Source organism: Podarcis bocagei (genome assembly GCF_964188305.1).
Source record: "Podarcis bocagei genome assembly, chromosome: 9".
Lineage (NCBI taxonomy): Eukaryota > Metazoa > Chordata > Lepidosauria > Squamata > Lacertidae > Podarcis > Podarcis bocagei.
This window is the reverse complement of record NC_138134.1, coordinates 25,285,250-25,304,931: the sequence shown is the minus strand read 5'-3', so window position 1 is coordinate 25,304,931 and position 19,682 is coordinate 25,285,250. Positions and strand designations below refer to the sequence as shown.

The following is a 19,682-nucleotide window of genomic DNA, read 5'->3' as shown; positions in this document are numbered from 1 at the left end:
GGTTAGCGGAGTCTGTAACCTGAAGCGTCTGTAACCTGAGGTACCACTGTACATGTCACCACTGCCATATGCCAGAGCCCAGGGAACCTCAGCGAACCTGAGAGTTTTCTTTGCCATGCCTCAATCATGCAACTTCCCAAACCAAAAGGGAGGAAAGCAGACAGTTTGAGTTTATTACTATGCGTTTCGACCAGAAATGTCCCCAAGGTGGCCAAGTGATAAAATGCAGCTTACAGATATTTTAGACCTCTTTTTTTTTTTTTAAGTCTCATGCCTCCCAAATGCACCCACCCCCGATGCCAAAGAAAGCAGGAGTAAATTCTCAGGCAGCTGCTCCTCTCAGCCAGCAACTCTATCAAGGTTGTGAGGGGTAGAGCAAATGGAGAAGCTTTCCTTTGAAGGGCCAAATACAGCCTTATTCCTGCAACAATGCCTCTCAGACAACAGCCGTGCTTGTAAGAGTCCCAAGCTGGCCTGATGTGATGATGTCACTATGGCACAGCAGATCATAGAATTGTAGAGCTGGAAGGGATCCCAAAGACCATGTGGTCCAACCTCCTCCAATGCAGGGATCTCAGATACGTCACGAAAGGTAAAGGACCCCTGGACGGTTAAGTCCAGTCAAAGGCGACTATGGGGTTGTGGCGCTCATCTTGCTTTCAGGCCGAGGGAGCTGGCGTTTGTCCACAGACAGCTTTCCAGGTCATGTGGCCAGCATGACAAAACCGCTACTGGCACAACAGAGGACCGTGTTGAGTGCTGGAAATGCCATTTACCTTCCCACTACAGTGCTACCTATTTATCTACTTGCACTGGTGTGTTTTCGAACTGCTAGGTTGGCAGAAGCTGGGACACAGCAATGGGAGCTCACCACCATAGCGTGGATTCGAACCGCCAACTTTCTGACTGGCAAGCCCAAGAAGTTCAGTGGTTTAGACCACAGCGCCACCTGAGTCCCATGCACACATATAACCCTGAAACCCTCCTTCCTTTAAAACACTGCATTTTATCTTACACAGTTTGGAACCTGCAGCCTGATGCATGTTTATTCAACAGCAAGTTTAACAGGACCTGTTCCCATGTAAATGCACATCGGGTTTCAGCCCCTCCCACTTGCTCATGTGCGTGTGTTTTTCAGATGCATGCACATTTCTTCATTTTATTTCTAAAGTACATGCACACCTTTCCTTATAAGATGTTCCAGGGCCACTCACAGGTCCCAGGGGTTGTATCCAACATTGTCTGTACCCTAGCAGAACAGACACCTGCTCCTCCACCTTCCTCTGTCTCACAATCCTCTTTGCACCTCAACATCTGCTCTGGGGGACCTTCCAGAGCAGATTTTTTTGAAGGGTGCAAGTAGCTGCAAGGGGTGGAGCGAAAGCTGAATTACCCTTGTGAGCCAAAGTCCAATCACAGGGTGTTGGATTCCATCCAAGGACTGCAACTGCAGTTCACTTTCTAAAGATTTTCTTGCACTTGCCACTTAGCTTTAAGGCCAACTCTTGTCCAACAAGTCCAGTGGGTTATCAACCAAGAAGCTGCAGGCAATTTTGAGACATACCGCAGAACACTTGTAAGATAGTATTCAAATCGCTCAGTTACATAATTTCAGCACACGTGATAGTTAACTAGGTGCATTAACTCTACTGCACTTAGCATATTATGTTTTAATTATGCTGCGTGCTCATGCGGTTCCTTTAATCTACGGGGCTTCCAAGTATTCGGACGTTATTAAAAGAAGCCTCATGCTTCCACGCATGAACTCATCTCACTGGTTAGATGACATGGAGTGTGTTTGGATGACTTGTCCATAATCACATATTCCTGAATGAGTCTTGTGCTAGAACTGAAGCCTGTTTAGGAACACAGGAACATAGGAAACTGCCTGATACTGAGTCAGACCACTGATCCATCTAGTTCCTTATTCTCTTTCTTGGGCACTGACTTTTTAGGTTTAGGTTTTCCTAGCCCTGCGTGGAGAAAGAATCCAAAGCCAGTGTGGTGTAGTGGTTAAGTGCAGTAGTCTCGTAATCTGGAGAACCGGGTTCGCGTCTCCGCTCCTCCACATGCAGCTGCTGGGTGACCTTGGACTAGTCACACTTCTCTGAGGTCTCTCAGCCCCACTCACTTTACAGAGTGTTTGTTGTGGGGGAGAAAGGGAAAGGAGATTGTTAGCCGCTTTGAGACTCCTTAGGGTAGTGATAAAGCGGGACATCAAATCCAAACTCTTCTCTTCTTCTTCTGCATGGAAAACTCACCTCCTGCCATCCCTTAGCTACTCTAGAAATAGACTGAATCATGCAGTCTTTATTCCACCAAACTATCCCCGGTATCTCTGCTTTCCTATTGGCTTTCGTCAAGCCAGCCATTTCACCACAGCTACATTTCATATTCACAAGCACAAGGGCATATCAAGTGTTCCTGTGCAAACCAAAGATGGTATCTGCTCTCACCACTTCAGATATCCTCATACTTAGGTCACATGGCAAAGCATCCAAGATGGCGGTGGTGGCATCGGATATGGATAGCACCGTCTCGCACAGGCTTACACGTTGCACACACTGCACAGAGAATTTCAATATTTCAGCCAAGTCTGGTTATAATAAACAGAAAGACTGGCGGGGAAGGAGAGGCAAGGGCTTGGATGGATAAAGATATATTTACATGATATCACAACCAGTGTCAGAAAACAATGCACGCTGGTTGGCCTGCACGATGAGTGGGAACATGTGGAACATTGTGGGGAGGAGTTATGTGAAGAAAGTCTGCAAATGGGTTTGCAGGATGGGTGGCTGCCATGACAGGATTGTCTTCACATAGCCACTGACTAATGCCTGAGCTACCTCAGAGTACTCCATACTTGAGCTTGAAAGCTAGAGGTCTAAGTGGGTGACACATTACAAACTGACACATGAATATGCCTTGTACACATGGAGAGCAAGTAGCTAAGTAGACCAATTCCATTTATGTAAACAGCTTTGTGTCAACCCACAACCAGTCACTGCCATTTAACGTCTTGAAGTGGTATGAAAGACTCTTGACACAGTGGGAACAACCCACATGCCAATGCCCACTGTGTGTGTTTTTTGTCTGTCATGTGCAACAGTCACGAGTCATGGAGGCTGTTCTGAGCAATTTTTTAAAACCTTTTTTCCTGAGCAATTTCCACCCAATTACTCCTATATATAGTCCAACTCTTAAAATTTGGCTACATTTAACACTCACCATGTCAGAGGTTGTCAAACTCTGCCTGTTTGGAATTCTGAGGGTGCCCTCCAATCATCTGTGACTCAAAGAAAGCTTGGCTCGGTTAATTTCCCTCTCTTCTCAATTGCCAGGAGAAATTAACCTGGTGTGAAAACAAAAGTCTACAGGGCAACAGCAGCTCCTCCTCTCTAAGCACTGAGATTAAGCAAACACCTATCCTTGAGGGTTGACTTCAGGGTGACTTGAGAATTCTCATCAGTCAGACCCTGCCTCGGGATATATGAATTGTTTTCTCCCATGGTTTTGAATAAATGGCCGGACATGTGTCTAATTTCATTTTACCTGTCTAATGAGTTCAAAATGTGGACACTGCTTGTTACACGGTTGATTGGTTTATATTATTATTATTATTATTATTATTATTATTATTATTATTATTATTATTATTATTAAATAATAATAATAATAATAATAATAATAATAGTAATAATAATGCTTTACTTTTTGTACCCAGCTTATCTGACTGGGTTGCCCCAGTAACTCTGGGTAGCTTCCAACATGATATATAAAAACACAACAACAACAACAACAAAATATCACACATTAACACCACCACCACCACCGAAACAACAACAGGGCGCCACACATTAAAAGAGTCCCAATACGAATATCACACACTAAAAGAGTCCCAATACAGGGCTGCCTTCAGATGTCTACGGAAGGTCATATACCATAATTATTTATCTCCTTGATATCTGATGGGAGGATGTTCCACAGGGCGGGAGCAATTACTAAGAAGGCCCTCTGCCTGGTTCACTGTAACTTCACTTTTCACAGTGAGGGAACTGCCAGAAGGCCCTCAGAGATGGACCTCAGTGTCCGGGCAGAACAATGGGGGTGGAGATGGTCCTTCAGGTATACAGTGCTTTTTTTCTTTAAAAATGTTTAGGGGTACTCTCATTTTCCTACTCATATTGAAATGCTGCCCTTCAATGAGGCCAAACATAGATTCACAAAATGTTTAGGGGTATGCGTACCCCTGCATCCCCCCCAGGAAAAAGCACTGTATACAGATATCCCAAAAAGCAGGCATTGGCTATTCATAAGGCTAGATCTATAGAACACATCAAGGCTAGATGGACCAGTAAAGAGCTATTATCCTTTAAAATACTGAAAACTAAGTTATATGTGCTCTTTCACACAAAAGTTGCACTTTAGAAAGTAATGTTCTTGATGTGGGGGGGATGTCGGAGTTTTCTTTTAAAAATATGTATTTGGGGAGTTTTGCTTCAAACTGGACATTTGAAGTGTCAAACTGGACATGCACAAGCGGTGTGAATGCTAGTCAGTTTGGAAAGTTTTTTATTTCATTTTCTTTCTTACATGGGAAAAAAAAGATCCTTGATTTATTAGGTGATGTTACATTCTGCACAACAATACATTTTCCAAGCCAAGAGAGTGAATCAAATCTCTTATCCTGCCTGTGCATTTTATATGCATTTCTCACCAAAAACGCTATTCTACTGGGAGCCACTGGAACCTTTTGCAAAGCTCTCACATAGCATATCCATTTTCTTCTCCAGTAGACATGCAGTATTCGGAGCCAGGAACATTCCTTTTCTCAGCTCAGGGCTATACATCTAATAAAGGCCTGCAGCCGTTAACGCCCAGACCCAGAAGTCCAGAAAAACACTCCAGAAAGTACCAAAGACACTGGAAGAACAAACCTAAGAGCAAAATGAACTGGTACCAGAAACTGTAAGTAGGGATTGTTTCACAGGATAAGAGAATACTATCTGACAGACACGCTTTTTCAGCTTGTTTGGATTTATGTTGGTGGAAGGTTTTTTTTTAAAAAAAGTTAGGTGCATCACTATAAAATACTGAATTATTTTAAAACATTTCCTTAAGCCTCCTATACATTTCAGTCAGAACTAACCCCAAAGGGATATGCAGATATGTAACACACATCCTTTGCTATATCATACGCAATAGTTTTATGTTCTGTTTTACTGGGGATGGTCCTCCGTTTCAAGAACTGTCAAGTCCAAAATCAAAAAACGAGGAAGAGTACATACCTTGATGGCATCTATGTATAGTTAGCACGGTCGAAAGCAGCCTGAGCTGGTACGCAGCTCATCTGGCTGCAGTCTTCCCCACCATTGTGAGAAGTATTGCACTTCTGTTTAAATTATGGTAATTATTTAGAAATTTGCATCTAGATGCATAGATTAGCATAGGCAAATTTTGTGCGCATCTCTGCCGTCTTTCGCTCTTCTTCTTGCCGATGCATCTTCTCTTTTTGCAGATTTGGCCACCCTAATGCATTCCCACTGCACCCACCCACACCCATTGCATTTTATTGATTTATGTTATTTGTTAAAAGGGCTTCCAAGTTAATTAGGTCACACTTAAAATGAAGGGTGTGTGTGTGAAATTATGTCTGCCTAATACCATTACATACAGTAGTTCAACATGATGAAAACTCATTGGATAACTCAATAGTTACTTGGATGCTGATGCAACTGATAAGAGCAGGCATAGGCAAACTCGGCCCTCCAGATGTTTGGGGACTACAATTCCTATCCTCCCTAACCACTGGTACTGTTAGCTAGGGATGATGAGAGTGGCAGTCCCAAAACATCTGGAGGGCCGAGTTTGTCTACACCTGGGTAAGAGGTTAGCCAGTTGCCATTACTTTATTATTATCATTATTATGCCTACTTCCATTTACTGTATTTTTCGCTCTATAGGATGCACCTGACCATAGGACGCACCTTGTTTTAGAGGGGGAGATCAAGTAAAAAAAAATTCTCTCCCTCTCTGCGCAGCGCCCCTTTAGCAAAGCAGCAGGAGAAATGGAGCCCCTTCCATTTCTCCTCCTGCTTCACTGAAGGGACGCTGGGCAGAGAGGGAAAGCTGTGGAGTCCCTCTCCAGCAAAGCGAAGCCAGGAGAGCAAGAGGGATCGGTGTGCACCGATCCCTCTTGCTCTCCTGGCTTCAGCGAAAGCAACCCAAAGCCTCCAGAACACGGCGGGAGTGCTCCCACTGTGCTTCGGAGACTTTGCGTTGCTATCGCTGAAGCCATGGAGCCTGCATTCGCTCCATAAGACACACACACATTTCCCCTTAATTTTTGGAGGGGGGAAAGTGTGTCTTATAGAGCGAAAAATACAGTAAGTTGATATTGATTGATTGATTGATTGATTGATTGATTGACTGAGTGATTGAGTGATTGCATTTAAATCCCACCTTTTTCTCCAAAGGATGTCAAGGTAGTGTACATCATTCTCCCCCTCATCAGGTAATCCACACAACAACCCTGAGAGGTTGGTTAGGCTGAGAGGCAGTGACTGGCCCGAGGTCCCCCAGTGAGCATCCTGGTCGAGTGGGGATTTGAACTCTAGTCTCCCGGGTGTCAGAATTGACGTTTTGAAGCTCATTGACCAGAGACAAATGCTTTTGACAGATAGTTAAAAAGAAGAGTAACATTGTGATTCCATTGTTTCCTTTCGCATTTTAAAGGAACTAATATTGACAAAATATCTTTTAAAAAGAAACTTTGTTGCTATTGTTCTTAAAAGAAAGAACAACCAGAAGTTCCCCCCCTAGAGGGGGACTGTGAAATTGTAACCAATTTGAGGGAGCTTGCAGCTGCCACAGATTACAACCATGGGAAAGGAATTGTGACCTTGCAGGACAATGTTATGAGAAGCACTGTTGGGTGCTTTCTGTAAAATAAATGCCCTATTGGATCAGTTAAGTCAGAAGACGGATTTGATGACTAATGCGGCCAGAACATTTGAACAGGTAGTGGGAAATTATATGGAGCCCACCCAGGAACTTAAACAGGAGTGTGTCCTGACAGAGCAGATGATAGAAGAGGATGTTGCAGAATCTTGGGCGCCAGAGATGGAGGGACTTTTGGCCCAGCAGGAAAATGAGCCTTTGGATTTGATAAATGAACTTGGAAAAAACCAGATTTGGAAAGACAAAGTTTGGATTGATTTGGAAATGGGGGGTTGGACTGACCCCCCTATGCAGGGATGTTCGGACTTTCCGAGTCTGGCAATGGGCCGTCAGAAGTTTGGAGCTGTTGGGACTTTCAATCTTGGAGGGAATTTGAAACATGTCTTAAAATACCACATGGAGTCTAGTCTGGACTATGAGAAAGGGGCTGATTTGTTGAAAAGGGTCAAAAACACTACCAAGCTGGAGTTCCCATGAGTGAAAGGAAAATATGAAGAAGAGCTGCGGAAGGGACATGGAAGAGATTTGAAGGCCTCGGATATAAGATCACCAGGTTAATGTGCCAGACTAATGGGATAAAAAGGACTGACAATCCCAGGACTGGGGGGAGGGGACGCTGGAAGAAGATTGGATTGTTTTTATTCTCTTTTTTTATCATCAGAAATATTTTATGAACGTTGGAAAAATGTTGAAATGAAACTACTTAGCTCTTGTAAAAATGTTTAAAGAATTAGGTAAAAAGGTAATGGCTATGAGAAGCTGGTAAAAATAAGATTTAAGTCTTAAGTTTTAAGGTTTTTTATAAGATAAGATGAAAATAGAGTAAGGTAATGTAATGACAGAATATTATGAATTATGGAAAGGATTTGCTGTGACAATTATTAATCAAGATACAAGAGATGGGAGGAGGAGGAGGTCATGGAAAGAAGGTAAAGAAAGTGGAGAATTTGAAAGTGATGGTTTTGTTTTTTCTTTTTCTTTTTCTGTTTTTGTCTTTTTTCTTTGTAATTTTGTCTTTTTTCTTTGTAATTTTAAAAAATTCTTTTTTCAATAAATATCATTATTTTTTTAAAAAAGAACTCTAGTCTCCCAGGTCCTAATCTGACATAACAACCATAATACCACACTGTGTCTCAAGTTGAAAGGAAGAGTGCAGAAGTAAGGGGGTCTACGAAGCCCCACAAGAATTAATAGGAAAATCCCATAAAGTTGTGCTTCCTACCACAGTCGTATCTCGGAAGTCGAACACCTTGTGAGTCAAACGTTTTGGCTCCCGAATGCCGCAAACCCAGAAGTGAGTGTTCCAGTTTGCAAACGTTCTTTGGAAGCCAAATGTCCAGTGCAGCTTCTGATTACGTGCCTGAAGCTCCTGCAGCCAATTGGAATCCGTGCCTTGATTGCCGAACTGACTTCCAGAATGGCTTCCGTTCGGCTTCCAAGGTACGACTGTACAGTGGTGCCCCGCAAGACGAATGCCTCGCAAGACGAAAAACTCGCTAGACGAAAGGGTTTTTAGGTTTTGCGTTGCTTCGCTAGACGAATTTCCCTATGGGCTTGCTTTGCAAGACGAAAACGTCTTGCGCTTTTTTCTTAAAGCCGCTTGAAGAGGCGCAGTTGCGACGGACTGTGCTTCGCAAGACGAAAAACATCGCAAGACGAAAAGACTCGCGGAACGAATTATTTTCGTCTTGCGAGGCACCACTGTATAAACATTAATCCTTAATACTGATTCCTCTCCGCCCCCCATTAAATTGGAGTCTTTAGAAAACAAATGCATGCACTGTATTTGCATGTACTATATTTGACAAAACAAATTCTTAAAGTGCTTCTTACAAGTATAGGAACATGAAAAGATTTGCCCATTTCAAAGTTTGGGGAAGGACAGAGTTATGTACACCTCATGTACACAAAGTATCTGCAAACGCCTTACACAGTCCCATAACAAATCCTAACTTTTCAGATCTGTTTTGCTGCACAACTCGTGCTCTGCCAAACTGCACAGAATCCACCAACTGGCATGTTTTGGTGCCTCCAGGTGCATCTCCAAGCTCTTCTCTGCCCAGTCCTTTTGTCCCTGCAGTCCCAGGCAACCAACAAAAACAAGAGATAAATTGTGACCCTGTCAGGCCACCATATATGGCTGCATTCAGCTTCCTGGGTCACAGGGTGTGCAGAGTTAAAAGCTCCTTTGATCACACTAGAACATCAGCTTGCTGTATCCACATAAACCTGTGTTTGAAACCAAACAGCAAATAGCTTCCATCAGCTGCTAACCTAAACATGTAGACCTTGTTGATCGCAGCAGGACTGACTTCTGAAAACACACACAGAGGGTTACAGATTTTTATGCAGGCTACTCCTTTGCAATCTGGGGCAAATTCTGTGTAGGGACAAGTCCATCCTTGTCCTTTTTTTACAAAGCCAAACATGTTAGCAGTAACAAGAAACTATATACGGGAAGACTTTTACTACAGGAGATTTTGTGAGAGAGGTTTCAGTGTGGTTCTGGTGAGATTTCACCATATAACCCTGGGGTTTTGCCAGCCAAGGGATATAAAACAAAGCAATTACAACTGATGTTAAGAAGGATGTTGTTTAATTAGCATTTGGGGGGGGGAATGAGGGATTTAAAATAATCCATACAGAAACTATAATCCAGCTGCATTTAAACTGCAATCCTTAAAACGCTTCTCAAGTATGTTGTTCTACAGAGTAATCAGTGTGAAGATTGCCATCTCCTTATAGTATGATTCTGCATTTTTACCTGACAGTAAATCAATGGGACTTACTCTCCACTCAGCGTGCACAGGTTTGCAGCTTCGGTGAATTAAACCTTCCAACACAATGTTACAAGCAACCTCATGGAGGCCTTTCTTACAATAAAAGCCACAGTGGAAGACTGAAGCAGGCATTTCACTTCAAAACTATAAAAGCAAGCACATTATCCAGTTCTTTTAAAAGCATGCAAATATTTGTTCCCTACAATTAGTTCCTCTGACAGGTTAGGATTTGCTTCTTTAATAATAGCCTGGAGCCCGTAAGCGAGAATGAAAGTTTAGAGCAAAACAGCGTAACTCAACTCACCTTTCGTTACCGGTGTATGCAACTAGATTTTCAATTCATTTGCAGGGCCATAAGGTACATCCCGACCAGAAGAAAAGAAAAGAAAGCAGCCTTCTTCAATAGATGTCTAGCCCGACGACAGGCATTCGACAACAAGGCATTCGAGCTCCCAATCTGATACCTGCAGGAACAAAACTTTTTTAATTGGCTGGCCCACACAAGGAAATGCATGACATCACAGACGGCTGGAAAGACAAACTTTGCTGTGTGCACCTGAGAGATTTAAAGCAACAGTGAGCCGCACCCAACCTGTCATCTACCCAGAAACAAGTAAACTACATGTGCCTGCCTGCCTACGAAGTTCAGATAACAGTCATGTCATGTGCAGTAAGATTTCCTTCCTTTTAGGATGCTCATGTCTCTTCTGCTCTCACCTTTTTTCCTTCAATAGCAAATTATTATGAAAATATGCTACAGATTTAGTAAATCATAATTAAGACTAACCACAGGTTTGGACATAATACTGAACTCAGTTAAAAACAGAAGCCAAAGCTACAAAACTGCTCCCAGTTTTGACACAGGAGGAGAAGGAAGTGGGGGAGGGGAGTGTGAGCCTGAGGCTCATCCAGGGTCATTCATTAACAATCAACCACACTATTTATCATTTTGTTTAAATACGGCCTCCGGCCTTGTTTGAGCATCATAATAAACCATAGTTAAAATGTTGCACCAATCTTTGCTACTTTGCTCCTCCCTGGTATTGTGCAGGGGAAACAAACCACCATTTCTGGCATGCTCTTATGTCCAAACTTGGGTTTGTGTTTTATTTTACTTCCAACAAGCCGCAATCTTTTGTTCTCATTTGTTCTTGGCTTAATTATTGTGGTTTGCTTGAGAAAAATGAGCCATGTTTTGATTCCCCTGCATACAAGAAGAGTTAAGTAAAAACAAACAAACAACCCCAAATTGAGGTTGATGGGAGTTGTCATCTATTAACATCTGAACCATATTGGCTACCCCACAGTAAGGCAATAACAATGGTTTACCATGACATACAAAAGGGGGCTCTGTGTCCAAATTCAAACTGCCTTCACTTCTGCTACACTCACTAACAGAAATTGATTTCAGATCACAGCCGGCATGTACAACAGCCATTAAAGAAAACGTCCTCAGACACTGGCTGCCACTAAGGGAATGTCAGTCAACCACCCCTGACTATTAGCAAGCCACCAGCTTAACCAAAGATGGTCGCTGTAATAAGAATTTTAAGGTCTTAAGATATATATTAAATGTTCATAAATGTACCAAGCAAACTCATACATAAATATATAAACCACATGTCTGAAGCAGCACAGGAAGACAGTCCTGAAACCATTTTGACTCCCAAGCTGACCAAATGTTTCTCTGCAAGGAGGTGAAAATAACCTTCCTTGTTACAGGAATTTAGTAATCACCATTTCAAAGGGTGACAGACTACCACAAAAGGCAATCAGATAAGGCATTATCAGATAACCTGGCAGATAGGAAAAACAACAACATTCAAATTTCTGTGATAGACCACCTTTTCTGAATGTAGGTATGATGTTTGTGAGGGGTGGTCTTGGGTTACACCCCTTCTGTGATGTATGTATGATGTATGGAGGGGTGGTCTTGAGCTCCTGGGCAGGGAATTTAAAATGTCTATATAAGAGCAGGCACACCTTGGTTCTGGGTCCTCCTCCTTTCCTGCGTGTGAAGGGAGCACCCTGTTGCAACAGATCAATAAAGATCAGGCTTACTAGCTGCTTTGCTTCTAAATATTCTCCGGTTGCCTCTGTTATTTTCTCCTACCAATAGGGAACCCATGTAAGGAGACTATACGGGCTCTTGGATACCCCATAAGGGGAAAAGGGCAGATTTTGTTTACAACACTGCCCAGCAGCCGTAACATTTCTGCTGTATGGAAAAGATAGATACGAACATGCAATCTGAGTTAACACAAAGAAAAACAAATCTGCTGTAGAGAGGTGCCAGCAGAGAACATGCCAGAATTTTGAGTGTCTAAGAAGCAGAGCAGCTTTTGAGCAGGTTTCACACAATTGGCACTTTACTGAAACAAAAATCCCTCTTTTGTTCTGAAAGGCAACTTGCTGCAGGAGGAAATACTGGTCCACCAACTATGTGAATCACAAACAAGACAACCTTTCCAACTGCCTTACTGATTGTTGGGAAGTGCAGTTTCTTTCCAAAGCAAAAGAAGCCACTTTTGAAGATTTCCAGAAGGGACGGCCGTCCTGGCCTGTTTGACTAAAAGCAATCAAGTGTCTGTTGGCACATTAGAGAGGAAATTCTTGTGGCCTAAGCTTTCATGGGCCACTCTACCAGATGCACGAAATACTCACCACAGTGGGCAGGTGTATACCCTGAACGTAAGAAGAATGAAGAAAAGTTTTCAACGAAGTGAGGCTAAAAGGTCAAACAATGCAGAACACAGAAGTAGGTGAGTCATTGTACCATGTGCAACGCAAACTAGTTCCATACAATGTGGAACTTGGGACTCATCAAATCCTGGGAGTGGCTGGCTGACTACAGAAAGTAATTGTACCTCTGTATGCGCAGAGGATCTTGCTCTTTTCATTATCAGTTTTGCTAGTCCAGAGTTGGACACACCCATTTTGATTGGATTTTGTATTAATTTGAACAGCCTCTGCATACTGCTGTAATGAAAGCTGCTGTCTCATTCGTGCTTGTGCTTTTAGTCTCTTTAAATAAAAACACAAATCCTTATTTCAATACCAGACCCTCCAAGTGTCCTTATTTTCCAGGGACAGTCCCAGATTTACAGAAGATTTGATCCCATAATGGCTGACTTTTACTTAAAGGTAAAGGGACCCCTGACCATTAGGTCCAGTCACGGATGACTCTGGAGTTGTGGCGCTCATCTCGCTTTACTGGCCGAGGGAGCCGGCGTACAGCTTCCGGGTCATGTGGCCAGCATGACTAAGCCGCTTCTGGCGAACCAGAGCAACGCACGGAAACGCCGTTTACCTTCCCACCGGAGTGGTACCTATTTATCTACGTGCTTTCAAACTGCTAGGTGGGCAGGAGCAGGGACCGAGCAATGGGAGCTCACCCCGTTGCGGGGATTCGAACCGCCAACCTTCCGATTGGCAAGCCCTAGGCTCTGTGGTTTAGACCACAGCGCCACCCGCGTCTCATCCACTTTTACTTAGGACATCCCTATTTTCATCTACTAGGGTTAACTAAGAACATGTTTGAGTGTTGAACTGCAGTCAGAGAGCCTGTGGTATTTCCTCCTTTCCACTGTCTCCCAAGCAGTCTGCCTCTACAGCCACCCAGTTTGATTACTGAGAACTAAGTGTCTGGTGCTATGTTATTAAACAGACAAACTGCATTGCTACATTGGATTCATTAAAGGCTGCTTGATGCTTATGATTGAAAAAATGCTAAATCTGGGTGTTGCGCTTTTTAATCTCCAAACTGAGAGGCAGCCTGTTTGACTGAAAGGAGAGCAACATCGTATGCTGGTCTCAAAACAGACAAGGGCCATGTTGCTGAAATTATACCCCACGATTTAGGAGTTTACTGCCTTCATTTCTGCAGATCTTTAACACATCCTTGTGTGGCTTACCACAGAATGGTTTGCTCTCACAACAAATAATGGCACATTCCATCTGAATTTGATGAGATGTACTGCTGATAAAGATCCGTATACTTTAAAACTGCGGTGTGGTTTAAATTTACCCTGCCACACTGGGCTTGCACCATCATTTATTCTTCCAGTACATTCAATAAAACACAGATAGCAAAATGAAGGCTAGTAGATTCAGCACAAAAAAGCTGAAAATAGAAGTAATCCAAAAGTGTTGAAATAGAAATTATTTCATGAAGTATTTTTTTCATTGTGATGAAGTTACTCTCCAGACTGACCGATTGCTAGGGAGGGGTGGGGGATGACAGGAAGAAGGGTCCTTGAAAAGGAAGATTAAAAGTAGCAAAGAGGAAAGGAGAGCCTTTAGAAAGCAGCAGATGGGTGGAATGGAGACGGGGGGGGGGACTGGAAGAAAGGAGGAAATGAAAATACGAGTATGTATGGCCAGGAGCTGGCAAAAGAGAGGAGAACTGATGTTCACATGCTGTTTTCAAGCAAGAAGCCAAATCTAGGATTTCATGGCTCTAGCATTCCTGTTAGAAATGCAACCTGCACCAAGTTCCAATCCTTTTTCTACAAAAAAACGTGCAGCAAAGAAGGGGGAACCCCCTGGCAAATAGGGAAAGAAGGACCAGGAAGCAAAGGGGCAGGAAAAGAAGAAATATCCAAAATGTTTCAGACCTGCCAGTAGAAGAAAAGAGGAAACAGTATTAACAAAATATTGAACTTGTAATAGAAGCTCCCTAATGAAAGACCTGGGAGGTTCAAGATTGGATATTTACTTCTTTCCCCAACTCATTTGCTTCCTGCTCCCCACCTGCCATCTACAAAAAGGATCCTCCTTCTACCCTGAGTTGACCAGATTTCAAATCTGCAGTGGCCACCACAATATAGACTTCCTATCTGCCTGTTCGGCTCTCCATATTAAAATGCATCACCTGAACCAGAGCTTCTTTGGGTGGCAGGTTTTAACAGCGGGGTTGAGGTTAATGCGGGGAGCAAAGAAGCAACCTTCTACATGCAATGTGTAATAACGTTCTTGCAACAGAGGACTGCCCCACACTCAATCCCCACATAGTATGAATTGGCCTTAGGGCCTGGAGGATCACCTCCTCTCAAAGAAAGACTGCAGTCCTTGAAAGAATTACAGCTCGAGCCTGCTATTTTTCTGAGCTATAAATCCTGCTAAATGAGAGAGAGAATGTGTGCTTTGCATACAGGAGATCCCAGACTCAATCCCTAGCATCTCCAGGTAGGGCTGGCAAAGACCTCTGTTTGAAACTCTGGAGAACTAGGTGGACCAATGGGCTAGCCTACGGCAGTGTCCTATATTCTTTACCAGGGCTGTCCAACTTTTCATACCAAGTAGACTGCAAGAGTACCTCAACACGGAACCTGCGGGCTGCACACTGCCTTGTCACGTGGTGGTGGTGGTGGGGTGCCACCCCAGCCCTCGCTCTGCCATCCCAAAGCTGGCCAGACAGGGGCTGTGAGAAGGAGGCACAAGGCTCTGACAGGGTGTCATGAACTGGCAGGACAATCGGGATGAGGCAGAGAAAACTGGCGAAGGGTGTAGCCTGGACTGAGACATGCTGGGGCAAGCTAGGGATGAGGAAGGAGAGGTTGGTACTCACAGGGTGATGGAGGATGATGAAGGGGTGGGGGTCAGTACACAGGAACCAGAGCAGCAGGACCCATCACCAGAGCCAGAAAGGCCCCCGTCTCCCCAAACATGGTGAGCTCTGAGGCGCAGGGAGAAGCAGGAGAGGTGCTCCAGGAAGCTGAGGCAGGCAAGGGCCCACAGCCCAGCTCCTTAGCTGACCAGGTGGGGCTCGCTAGCTCTGAGAGAAGGTGTGTGAGTCCTCAGCTGAAGTTGGCTTGGAACAGGTGAGGGCCGCCTGCCTCATCAAGCCCAGATGCTGCAATCAGCATGCAAGGAACAAAAGGGAAGCAGAGCTGAGGTGCTGTGTCTGCACAACTGCCCATGTTGATGGGCCTCAGCTTGGATGCTCCAGGATCTTTGTGGGACTGAGCTTCTGTTTGGACTTTTGACAAGTGGATTGATCCTGAACTGGGGGCTTAACATACTGACTTACTGCCTCGTAGGCCAAGGGTTCAGGACACAGGGTCCTAGAGCCCTCCTACTTCCTTCCCAAAACTGGGAAAGCACTAACTTGGCTTTGGGAAGGCAGCAAGAGAAATCTAGGACCCTGCCAGAGCCCTCATGCCTCCTTCCCAAAGCCCAGTACCTTGCTTACCCAGTTTTGGAATGCAACACAATGTCAAATGTTGCCAATGGCTACTAAAAAAGTCCTCAAGGGCCACATGCGGTCCTCAGGCCTCTCATTGAATCACCCAGTTCATTACTATGGACAGTGAGACTTACATCCAACTAAATGAACATATTATATATTATACATATTATATAGCTCATAGGTGTGATTTTATGCCTTGAAACAGTGTTGGAATAACCAACTATGCTGCCCAGCAGAGGTGTCAAACAATCGATGGCCCTGTTTTCAGATCGTTGCCAGCGATTTCCTGAAGTAAAAGGAGCCTGTTTCAGATTTCTACAACTCAGAATGCAGTGAATTATCAGCTAACAATGGTACTTTCCCCCTCAAGATATAGGCAAATTTTAACTTGGCCTTGCAGTGAGGTAGCCTGGAGGCTTCCTGTAAGAATTTTGGCAACCAGCCAGACTTGGGTCCAAGGCTGTTGAGCCAATTAGTGTGCAGAAGGAAGAGCAGGAATAGGTCATAACTATAAATATGATTTTAAGACACTTGGTATCGGTCTTGGAACTGTGTTTCCCCTCCGATAAGAAAAACACAACCTATTAAATCTTAAAAGCGAGAGTGTTTCTAGAGATTAACTATAGTAACCCATGAATCCCACTATAGGTTCTTGGTATGATAAAATACACATTCACAGCTGGAGAACGTAAGGTTTTGAAACCCCACAAAGCAGCTGAAGAAAAAGAAGAAAGCAGCAACCCACAGAGATCAAAGGCACATTTCACCAAATAAAGCTATTTCTTTTGGGCTGATTTTTCTTCTGCTTTGTTTTCAGCCCAAATAATAAGTTTGGGGGGTGGGGAGGAAATTGCAAACACTTGCTAAAGTTTCTTCTTCAACACTGTAGACTCCCTAAGCTTGCTTTATTAAGAATTGAATCTATACACAATACCACAATTGCCAAGAGAAGACAGAGAATTCTAGACCCTGGTCGTCCATGACAATTATTCTGTATTGGGCAAAGTCAGAAGGGTGCTTAGGCTCTGACATGTACTCAAGTCAGCACCATAGACCAGTCCTGATTCCCAATATGCTTTTCCTGCAGCACAGATAGAAATAACATAGTATGGACAAGCAGCGGACTGCGGCAGTAATGCTCCACACCCCATTTTCCTAGTGAAAAGAAAGGGAAATTTACTGCACCATATTTCATGGTATCTTATACGTCAGAGATAAATATTCCTATTAGAAATGTCATGCAATGCCAGTAAATTTTGGGTGTATGTATTTTATACAACCAATGATTAATAAATATGATAGTCCATTCTCAAACATGTGGGGAAAACAAATTTGAGGTTTCTTACAATCAAGTTGTGGATAAATTTTATTAACTCACTTACTAACTAACTAAATAAATAAATAAATAAATAAATGTGTTATATTTTGCCATTGGACCCTCATTGTTTCTTGGTTACATGAAAACAACAGTATTATTAGAAGATCATGAAAATGTTATTTACCTCCTCACAGCCACAATAATCTCTTATCACCTATAAAAAAATTTGGCATCAGTTTGTAGAGAAACAATGGAGTGTGCCTCCGGGGGTGAAGTCAAATCGCTGGAGAATTAGAGCAACAGCTGCGGCTGCAGAGATCAGTAACTTGTAACTGCTGCCTCCCACATTGTTTTTTGTTGTGTTAGCAGCCCTGAAGTGACCTTTCCAGAGCGTATGCCTAGGCAGTGTGTATGGAGGTCCTGGGCTGCTCAGGTGACACAACCTTCCTCTTGGCCTCACTGATATGGTCCAAAGGAAAGCAGAACAATGCATTTGGCAACAGGAGTGGCCAGAAGGAGATGTACAAGACACCATCCAACTGTCTTAGGGACTCCACTCTGGATTTGTTTAAGGCAGGGGTCTGCAACCTTTAAGACAAAAAGAGCCACTTGGACCCGTTTCCGAAGGGAAAAAAACTGGGAGCCGCAAAACCGGGAAGGTGACGTCGGGACGGTGCAAGATTAACGCACGCACCACCCCCATGCGACGTCACAGCCAGTACAGCGCCCGCCACAGTGGGGAGTGTCAAGGCGCACAATGTGCCTCCTCCCCTCGCTAGTATCCGCCCCGGAGCCGCGGCAAAGGTGTAAAAGAGCCACATGCGGCTCCGGAGCCGCGGGTTGCAGACCCCTGGTTTAAGGTTTACTCCTTTGGCCTTTTATTCTCCTGAAGATGTTCTGCAAGGCAGCAGGTACAAATTTTCCCCTGGGGTTTACTCTCAAAACCTTTCTCACAAATGAGTATAGCCACGAGGCAGTGGAAGTTTAGGAGTAGAGTTTTGCCTCTCCTAGATGGGCCACCTTCCTAGGTTAACAAACCCCATCTGCCTCTCATTTCCCTCTCAAGCACCTGCAGTAGTAGCCTTCTTGATCATCAGACCCACCAGAGATACTACAGCTCCCCTAACATCCCATATGCCAATCAATAGAAAAGCGCCCCATTAAAATCTGATTGTCTATGACGAGTCTGCGATATTGTATCTATGATAAAATGAACAAACTTGGTAACAGAGCAGGTGGGCAAATAGCTAATAATTTTTTGAGAAACGGAATGTTACAATGCACTGGAATATTTCAAGCATTAAATGAAATTTTCACCCATTTTCCCCATCGCAAGATGTTAGTGAGGTGTAACATTACAATTTCCTTTTAGCCATTGGATGATAATATGTAAAGCTTTGAAGAGCATGCCATGTATATATATAAAAAAAGTTCAAGGATTAATCTCTGCTCCTAGCACATTCATTAGGTGAATTGAAAAGCAAGCATGTTACATAACCAGTCTAGAGACAATTACGTTTTCTCTCTCCAAAGTTCACAGTATTAATAGCCATCTAACAAAAGGGAGGTGAATACAACCATGCATGCAACTGTGCTTCGATTCACTGGCTGCCATCCAAAGAGCAGTGCAATTAGTTATGCATGCCTAAGAGCACTATGGGATTATATTTTTCAAACCACAACACACACCCGATATCACATGGTGGAGCACATTTGAAATCCACAGGACTTTCAAAAGCAGTTTCTAATATGGCCTGGGAGTTTGCTGTTGAAAAAATGATTGAAAGTTTTTATTAAAAATCCCACAGGCCACACCCAAGGATCCTAGCCATTGGAAAACAATGTGTTGGGGTTGGATGGTGGGGAATAAAGATTATTTGCTAGGAATAGATCATAGCAAATTGCAATTGTTCCTGAGCAAACGGAAACTAATGTAGCGCCAGAATGTAGCCTCTGACAAGCCAGTTATTTTTCCTGTTATGTGTATAGATTAGTAACTACAGTGGTACCTTGGGTTAAGAACTTAATTCGTTCTGGAGGTCCGTTCTTAACCTGAAACTGTTCTTAAGCTGAGGTACCACTTTAGCTAATGGGGCCTCCCGCTGCTGCCACACGATTTCTGTTCTCATCCTGAAGCAAAGTTCTTAACCCGAGGTACTATTTCTGGGTAAGCTGAGTCTGTAACCTGAAGCGTCTGTAACCTGAAGCATCTATAAGCCAAGGTACCACTGTAGTTCAAAAGTACACACAGTGTCGTTCTCTTTTCTGCTGCATCTGTTTGCCACCAGCACTGCCTGCGCTCCTGGGAGGTGTACACCAATCTTGGCCTAAATATCAGTGCAGTAGGCTAATATCGCTGTTATGTTGTATGAAGTTGGTAGGAGACTAGGGCTGTGAACACCCTGTGCCATCAAAGCACATTTGAAGCACGTTC

General features: G+C 43.6%; 1 protein-coding gene across 2 annotated transcripts in view; it reads right to left on the bottom strand.

The window, feature by feature from the left end:
• Positions 1 to 19,682, bottom strand: part of LNX1 (ligand of numb-protein X 1) — a 120,600-nt gene that overhangs the window by 83,913 nt on the left and 17,005 nt on the right. For both annotated transcript variants that reach the window (XM_081208825.1, XM_081208828.1), the window contains exon 2: positions 10,045 to 10,204. The gene's annotated coding sequence lies outside the window, so the exon portion shown is untranslated. The remainder of the gene's footprint in view (positions 1 to 10,044; positions 10,205 to 19,682) is intronic.